The 7,076-nt window shown below is 50.3% G+C and overlaps 1 protein-coding gene across 5 annotated transcripts in view; it reads left to right on the top strand.

Annotated features, from left to right (window-relative positions):
- Positions 1-482: 482 nt before the first annotated feature.
- KMT5B (lysine methyltransferase 5B) overlaps positions 483-7,076 on the top strand; it is a 54,152-nt gene continuing 47,558 nt past the window's right edge. The window contains exon 1 of one of the 5 annotated variants that reach the window (XM_020880744.2): positions 483-892. The gene's annotated coding sequence lies outside the window, so the exon portion shown is untranslated. Of the gene's footprint in view, positions 893-1,004; positions 1,186-1,614; positions 1,886-7,076 lie in introns of those variants that run through there. The other 4 variants (XM_070457753.1, XM_070457751.1, XM_020880745.2 and 1 more) reach the window with 4 other exon arrangements.

Genomic DNA, 7,076 nt, shown 5'->3' with positions numbered 1-7,076 from the left:
GTTTCTCCGAAAACCCGACGCACAGTAGGTGCTCAAGAAATGGCCGGCTGACGCTAGGCAGCTAGTGGCCGGGTTGATTCAGGCTCCCGTCTCGCTCCCTCCCACACGAGGCGGTGAACTCAGGCTGCCCACACGGTCTATGCAGTGTGTTATCTGCTCCCAACGACACCCACTCCCACAACAAAGAGGCTCGCCTCCACGGGGGCCACCTCTTCTCGGCGCAGCCGGCGAGAAGCCTGACCGTCCCCCACGGCTGACCCCCGTCCTGACTTAGAAGCGGTCCCCAGTGGCACTGCTGCGCCAGGGACCGAGGGTTGGAAGACAGCCTCGCGAGCCCAGAGCGCACGCAGAAACCCAGGGCGCAAGCAGCGCCCAAGGGGCGCGCGGCGACACCGCCTCCAGCGGCGATTTAAAGGGCAGCGAGGGGCGGAGGGATCCTTTCCGACAGCTCAATACGAATCCCTCCGCCGCGAGCGAAGCGAAGCGACGACTGGCCTCGTCCTCTCAAAATTCGCTTTTTTGTTCCTCCGCCGCGAGAAGCAGCCGGCGGGGGGAACTCATTTCTTTCTCGGGTTTCTCCGCCTCCCCCACCCCCACCCAACCCCCAGTCCCGTAAAAGCAACAGAGGCGGCCGAAGAGGCGTGAGCTGAAGTGGTGTCCCTCCGCCCGTCCGAGGGTACTCCTTTTCGTGTCCTTCCACCGTTCCCGGGCGGCGTCCGAGCGGCTCACCGGGGGCGGCGACGCGTCTGCGGCGCGGACGGGGAGGCTCCGGGGCTATGAGGTGAGGGCACCCGGGCACCGGAGACGGCACGCGCGGCGCCAGGACCCTGGGCGCGGAGTCGCCAGGCCAGCGGCTGCCTCCGGGATTCCCCGAGGCCGCGCGAGAGGCGAGGTGAGGCCCGCGGCGCGGGGGCGCGGGGGGCGCGGCGCGGTGGGGGCGGGGGGCTCCGGCCGCGGCTGGGACTCATTTCCCAACAGCGGATGGAGCGGGCGGTGCTGCGGCGGAGGCCGCCATCTTGGATTTTACTCTTCCCATTTTTCTGTGGAATTATTTTTGGTGATTAATTTTCTTGAGGGACGAGGAAGTGTCGCCGGGCAGAGCGGGGCCACCCCCCCCCCCAGCGGCGCAGCGGCGGGGCGGCTGGGCCTCGACGCGCCCCGAGGAGGAACGGGTAGCGCCCGGCGGTGAGCAGGGGGGCGGACGCCGGCGCGGGCGTGCGGGGGGCGGCGGGGCGCCGGACGCGGGCGGCGGGCTGGGGGCGGGCCGGCGGGAGCGCGGGGGGCGCCGGGCCGGGACAGGGGTGGGGGGACCGGAGCCGGGACCGCGGGGGCGGTGGGGACGGCTGGGGGAGGGGCGCGGCGGCGGGCGAGGGGCGCGGGCCCTGCAGTGGGCGCCGCGGCCGGAAGGGAGCGGTAGCGGCCGCCGGGCAGCGCCGGGCCGGCCCGCGGCCGCACGAGGGGAGCAGCCCCGCCGCTCGCGATTGGGGGACTCTGTTTTCCCTCTTCTCCAATGGGCAGCCGTGAACGGTCTCGCCCAATCTGCTCTCTCCGCCGCGCTCAACTTTGGGTTGTTTTTGTTTGGGCTCGAGCCTCTTTCCTGGTCTCCTCCCGGGCCGGTCCTCCGCCCCGCTCCGTGCCTTCTCCTGACGGCGGCTCCAGCACCTTGGCCCGGGCTAGCCTCCCTGGCCCCGGGCTCCCCCCGCCCCCTGCGCTTCGGCCCGGTCCCCCTCGTTCTGCCGGCGTCTCGGGTCCCGAGAACTCGCTCCGGTCCTCCCAGAGTGACACGGTCCCCTTCCACATCTCCAGAGATGATGATCCGCGTCACCCCCAACTGAGAGTGGGGAAACGTGAAGAAGGTGACAACGGGACCGGACTTGCTGGAATGGTATAGAAGCACTTGGGACGCAGAGAAAGTCACTCTTTGTCGGTTTGGATTCGTTTGACCCTGTTTTGGAGCTCTGGCTTCCGACCCATTGAGTAGGGGAAAGTTTTTTTAAGAATATTGAGGAGGCGAACGTGTGTTCTTTGAAATTTAAGTTTTTCAGAACTTGCCAAACGAAATTCTCTTGGGGAGGGGGGGAATCTTTATTTCGAGTAGGAGGCAGAAGAATTGATTGGTTGTGATTGTGCTTCTTTTCATCAGGATCTTTTTTTAGATTTAAAGCGTTTTAATGTGGAGCATGGCTTAATAAGATCATTGGTGGAAACAGTTGCCAGCTGAAGCTTTTTTCCTTCCCCCTTTGGTCTTTAATAGTAAGAACACGCCTATAACTTTCGGTGATTTAATTGTCAAAGTATAAGCATTTTGAAGAAGGAAGGGGAAATCAGTTTTGCCTGAAATCATCACAGATAATTTGTACCTACCAGGAAATTGAAGAGTCACTTAGTATAGACACAAGTTTACCTTGTAGCCAAATGTTTAGCGCCTTCACCACAGGTGTGGTCCTGTCACTGTGGGGCTCGCTAGATTCCAAGATTAAAGTCCACAAACGCTTTGATCCCAGCACGTGTGGGAACTCGGACCCCTTTTCCAGTTTCTAATCACTCAGCATTCTCTTCTAACTTCCGAGCTCGGGCCCCAGCAGTTTCCCTGTCTGCTGTCTTTTGGTCATGTCTTGCCCAGCACTCCTGCGCTCCCGACCCTGGAATGACACTCTTCAGAAGGGCCTCATGAGAGTGTGACCTTCTGGGTAACTCTTCCACACCGCACAGAACTCTTACACACGTGCAGAGACTGAGCGCTCAGGAGAAGGCACGCCTCTTGTGTGTTCTCTGAGCAGTTGTTGTATTGTATTTGGCTATTTACCTGCCCATCCCCTCGGTCTTCTTGCTAGCTTATTGAATTATCTCCTCTGCTCTGAGCAGGTGCTCAATAGACACTTGATGAAAAATACTCATTTATTAATAGAGCTTGCTGATAAGTAGTTGTTCAAAATACCTGCGTTCTATTGTTATTACAGCATTGCTGTCCTTAACATAACCACTTAGTTTGAGAGCGAAAGGAGTGATGGGGATATTTACTCTTCAAGGGGAGAAGAGAGTAGGGCTTAATTTTTTACCCATAAACTTTTGAAACTAAACTCAAAGTCATTTCCAAGTGCTGTCTTGCCTGTGTTTTCATTTGTCTTGTGCACGCTGAAGTGCTTCTGTTTTGAACTCTCCCGCCGGAAGCAAATTGCAGTGGGCACTGTGGGGGTCTAGCGGAATATGCATGTGAAGGAAGTGGCTGCAGGTTGTTTGTGTCTTTGAGCGTTGTTTTGTGGGTGGGGCATGTTGGTTTACAAATTTTCCCTTGGGTCCTCTATATCTGGGATTGAGTCTGGTTTCTCTTAGTTTGAGTGTCAGTTTGTGGCCTTGTAGGACAGGAGCGTGTGGCCTGATGGTGTTGCATAGTCATGTATTTGTGTGTGTAGCATGGTAGCAGCTCCCTGTCTACAGGAATGCCCTTCACACAGCTTAGGAAAGCAAATCCTTTCAGACAAGTGGTGTCGATTAATTATTCTGTGCCTGCCATGTATGAGCTTTGCTTTCTCTCCTCTCATAAAATCCTTGTTCGGAGGGCAGGAGTTACAGGTCTCTGTTAGCCCTGGAACACACTAAGTGCTAAGTTTTACACACAGTGTTAAAGATGGGGATGTGTGTCTTTGTTTCAAAGTGTATATTAGTTCCACAGATAAACTGAGGAAATGAAGGCAGAGAGGGTAGACAGCTGTGTCTCAGGTGGAGCTCTGTGCAGTAGAAGTTTTATGTGTAAAGATGTAGCTCAGTTTTTCTGCCTGATTTTTAGTTACTTTTTATTTGGAGGGAAAATGTATTTGCTGATGTGTCTTGGTGTAGGGGAGGGTTTTAATTGCAATAAAAAGCACACACTTTAATTTACTAGTGCGTAAAACTAGCCAGTGCACTTTAAATTGCAAGTATTAGGAGTTCTAACCATTAAAACAGTAATTTGAAAAGTAACTTTTTTCTTGGATAGTCGGTCAACTTTGAAATCTTAAAAAACATACTCTGTTTGAAGCTCTTAAGTATGAAATGTGATTGAACCCGGTGGTTTTCATGAGGGAGCTCCATGGAACAAGCTGTACAGGGAAGGGTCCTAGTGAACAAGTCAGGAGTTCCACTGGGCTTAGCAAGTTTCACAACTTTCTTTAAATTCTATCAACTCTACATTCCGTCCCCCCCCCCCCCCAAAAAAAAGAAACCTTGTACAAATCTGGTTTTACTTTAGTTCTTACTGTAAGCCCTTTCTTTCCCCGTAATTTGGTATTTCTTAGAAGATTAGAAGTGTTGGTTGAGAGGAAATGTCATGTTTAACCAGTATCTTAACTCTGTATTTTTCTACTGATGTGACTGGAGTTTGTCTTTGTCCAAATCAGATTACAGAAAGTCTGAGTAACTTTTCACTTAGAAAAATGTATCTTGTTTTATTCAACAGACACATCCTCAAATTTTAGTCATGCACATCTTACTTTATTTGCTTTATAGGACTTTACTATTTTAAAGTTGTGGAATAGAGAGAATCCATCTGTGCAGGAAAGACTCATTACTTTGTTTTTCTAAACCCACATTAATGTCTAGTTTAAAAAAAAAACACCACCCTTTTCTTTTGAGCCCCGTGTTGCTCAGAGGCAGTGGGTACATTGTCTTTATATAGTTGGTGAGGAAGCAGAACTGTCTGCATTAATTCTAAAATATTCTCACAGAATGGAAAAAAAAGTCACTGATTTCCATAGTCATTGATGCTCTGAATTATGTTTTGCTTCATGATTTTCCTTCCATTAGGTAAAAGGGTTCCTAGGACCACTGGGGCACTTTGATCACTCACTGCCTCTGTCTCCCATGCCAGCCACATTGGGGGCTGGCTAGTATCTGTGTAAGACAGACTCAAACTCAAACACTGCACAGTCTTTTCTAAGGATATACATAATTTTATAATATAATTATACATACAGTTCTGGGGCTGGATGAAGGACCACTGGAGTAAGACTCAATATCCGTGTTCTAGTCTGCTCCTTATTTGTTTAAAGCATTGATGGGGCCAAGCCTTAGTTTCTTCATCTGTAAAATAGCTAAACGCTAATCTCTGACATCACTTGCGGTTCTAGAGTATACTCTTTTACACTTAATCACCACCCATTTTCTCACTTCTAAGAGCTAACTTAATCACTTTGCCATCTCTCCAATTGGTTTACATAGTTCATCTGTGTATTTCACATAGTCTTTCCTCCTTGTTTTGAAATATTATTAAGTTGATGGTACAGCTTACAATCAGGCTTCCCTGGTGGCCCAGTGGTAAAGAATTCTCCTGCAATGCAGGAGATGCAGGTTCAATTCCTGGGTCAGGAAGATTCCCCTGGACAAGGAAGTGGCAACCCATTCCAGTATTCTTGCCAGGAAAATCCCATGAGGAGCCGGTGAGATACAGTCCATGGAGTTGCAAAGAGTTGGACATGGCTGAATGAGAACACACACACAGCTTATGGTCAGTTGGGTTTTAGAACTTGGAGACGGGGATCCCAGAAGTTTGATTCTTAAGGTCTGTGTAGCTCCCACGTCTTTGTGGCTCCTGCTTGTCAGCTGCATTTCTGCAGGATGTCCTATCTTCTGTATTACGAGAGCACACAAAGATGAGAGCACGTGAGAAGCCTCTTTGTGGGTGATACACGTGTGCCTCCAGACTTCAGCTTGGACGCTCGAGTTCTAGACCCAGGCTAACTGTTTAAGGCAGCTTGACTTCAGGAAGGCAACTTCATTCTGAGCTCCAGCCATCTCATTTGTAGTGATAATACCTGTCTCACCTAGCTCATAGCGTGGCCTATCTGGGGAACCCTTGGTACGTGTGTTAGGATGGAACAAACACCTGGCTGGGGCGTCTTTATAGGAGCACCAGGTCCGCAGATCTCTTGTGACGCTCGGATTGCCTCTCAGGTCTGAGGCAGAAGCGCCCTTCCAGTGAAGGTCTTGCTGCTGCTGTTCTGCGCTCTGCTGCTCTGCTCAGCAGATACCTGGCTTTCACAGGCTTCCCTTTGGTTTTGCAAAGGTCCCCCACTCCGTAGTTGCCTTGTGCAGTTTCCCGAAAGTGGAAACTCTCGTGCGCCCTCTAGTGTTTCCTGGATGTAGGCTGTATTCCAGCACCACGAACAGTGCCTAGAGGCTCCCAGTAGTTTCTTGATAAATATTGAATTGAGTTGTTTCTCGGTCTGCAGAATGATTCATTTTGTCTGTCTGATTTTTAACAAGGTTGAAATATCTGATACAGTTTAACCTCTGAAGAGTATTTTCATTTTCAAGAAAAGCCCTTATGTTGCATGTTTTGAAGGGATATGTATTTTCAGCAAGAAAACTAATTTACTATTAGGAAGATGGAACCCCCTCCCACCTCCCACCTGCTGAAGAATAAAGGCGGCTGATCCTTCGGCCAGTGAGCCAGTAAAGGCTGGAACTAGAGAGACCAGATAGAAACCTGCTTCTCCCTTCCCCTCACAAAAGAGAGAAGTCCCCAAAGTCTGATTGTGGACTCTGTGGGAGAATGCGAGGGCGGGATGATCTGAGAGAACAGCATCGAAACATGTATATTATCAAGTGTGAAACAGATCACCAGCCCAGGCTGGATGCATGAGACAAGTGCTCAGGGCTGGTGCACTGGGATGACCCAGAGGGATGGGATGGGGAGGGAGGTGGGAGGGGGGTTCAGGATGGGGAACACATGTAAATCCATGGCTGATTCATGTCAATGTATGGCAAAAACCACCACAATATTGTAAAGTAATTAGCCTCCAACTAATAAAAATAAATGAAGAAGAAAAAACAAAGACAAAAAGACACCTCATTCAGAGGAGGATTTAGACCAAGCCAGTTGCCTCAGAAAATGTTTGGTGGGTGGGTGTAGATAGATCAGGAGTGTTTTTGATCCAAAAAAGGTGATTGGGTTTCTGTATTTATGCTTTTTGGTTTATTCTTGATTATTCAATTGGAAGTTTGTCCCCACATTAGTCTGTCCTTGTATCCTACTTGTTTCCTTTATAGCTCTTACCAGAACTTACTGTTTCATACTTGTTTGTCTTTCATCTCATACT

The sequence above is a fragment of the Odocoileus virginianus genome, chromosome 28 (genome assembly GCF_023699985.2).
Source record: "Odocoileus virginianus isolate 20LAN1187 ecotype Illinois chromosome 28, Ovbor_1.2, whole genome shotgun sequence".
Classification (NCBI taxonomy): domain Eukaryota; kingdom Metazoa; phylum Chordata; class Mammalia; order Artiodactyla; family Cervidae; genus Odocoileus; species Odocoileus virginianus.
Note: the sequence above shows the minus strand (reverse complement) of the source record. Positions and strands in the feature narration are given on the sequence as shown.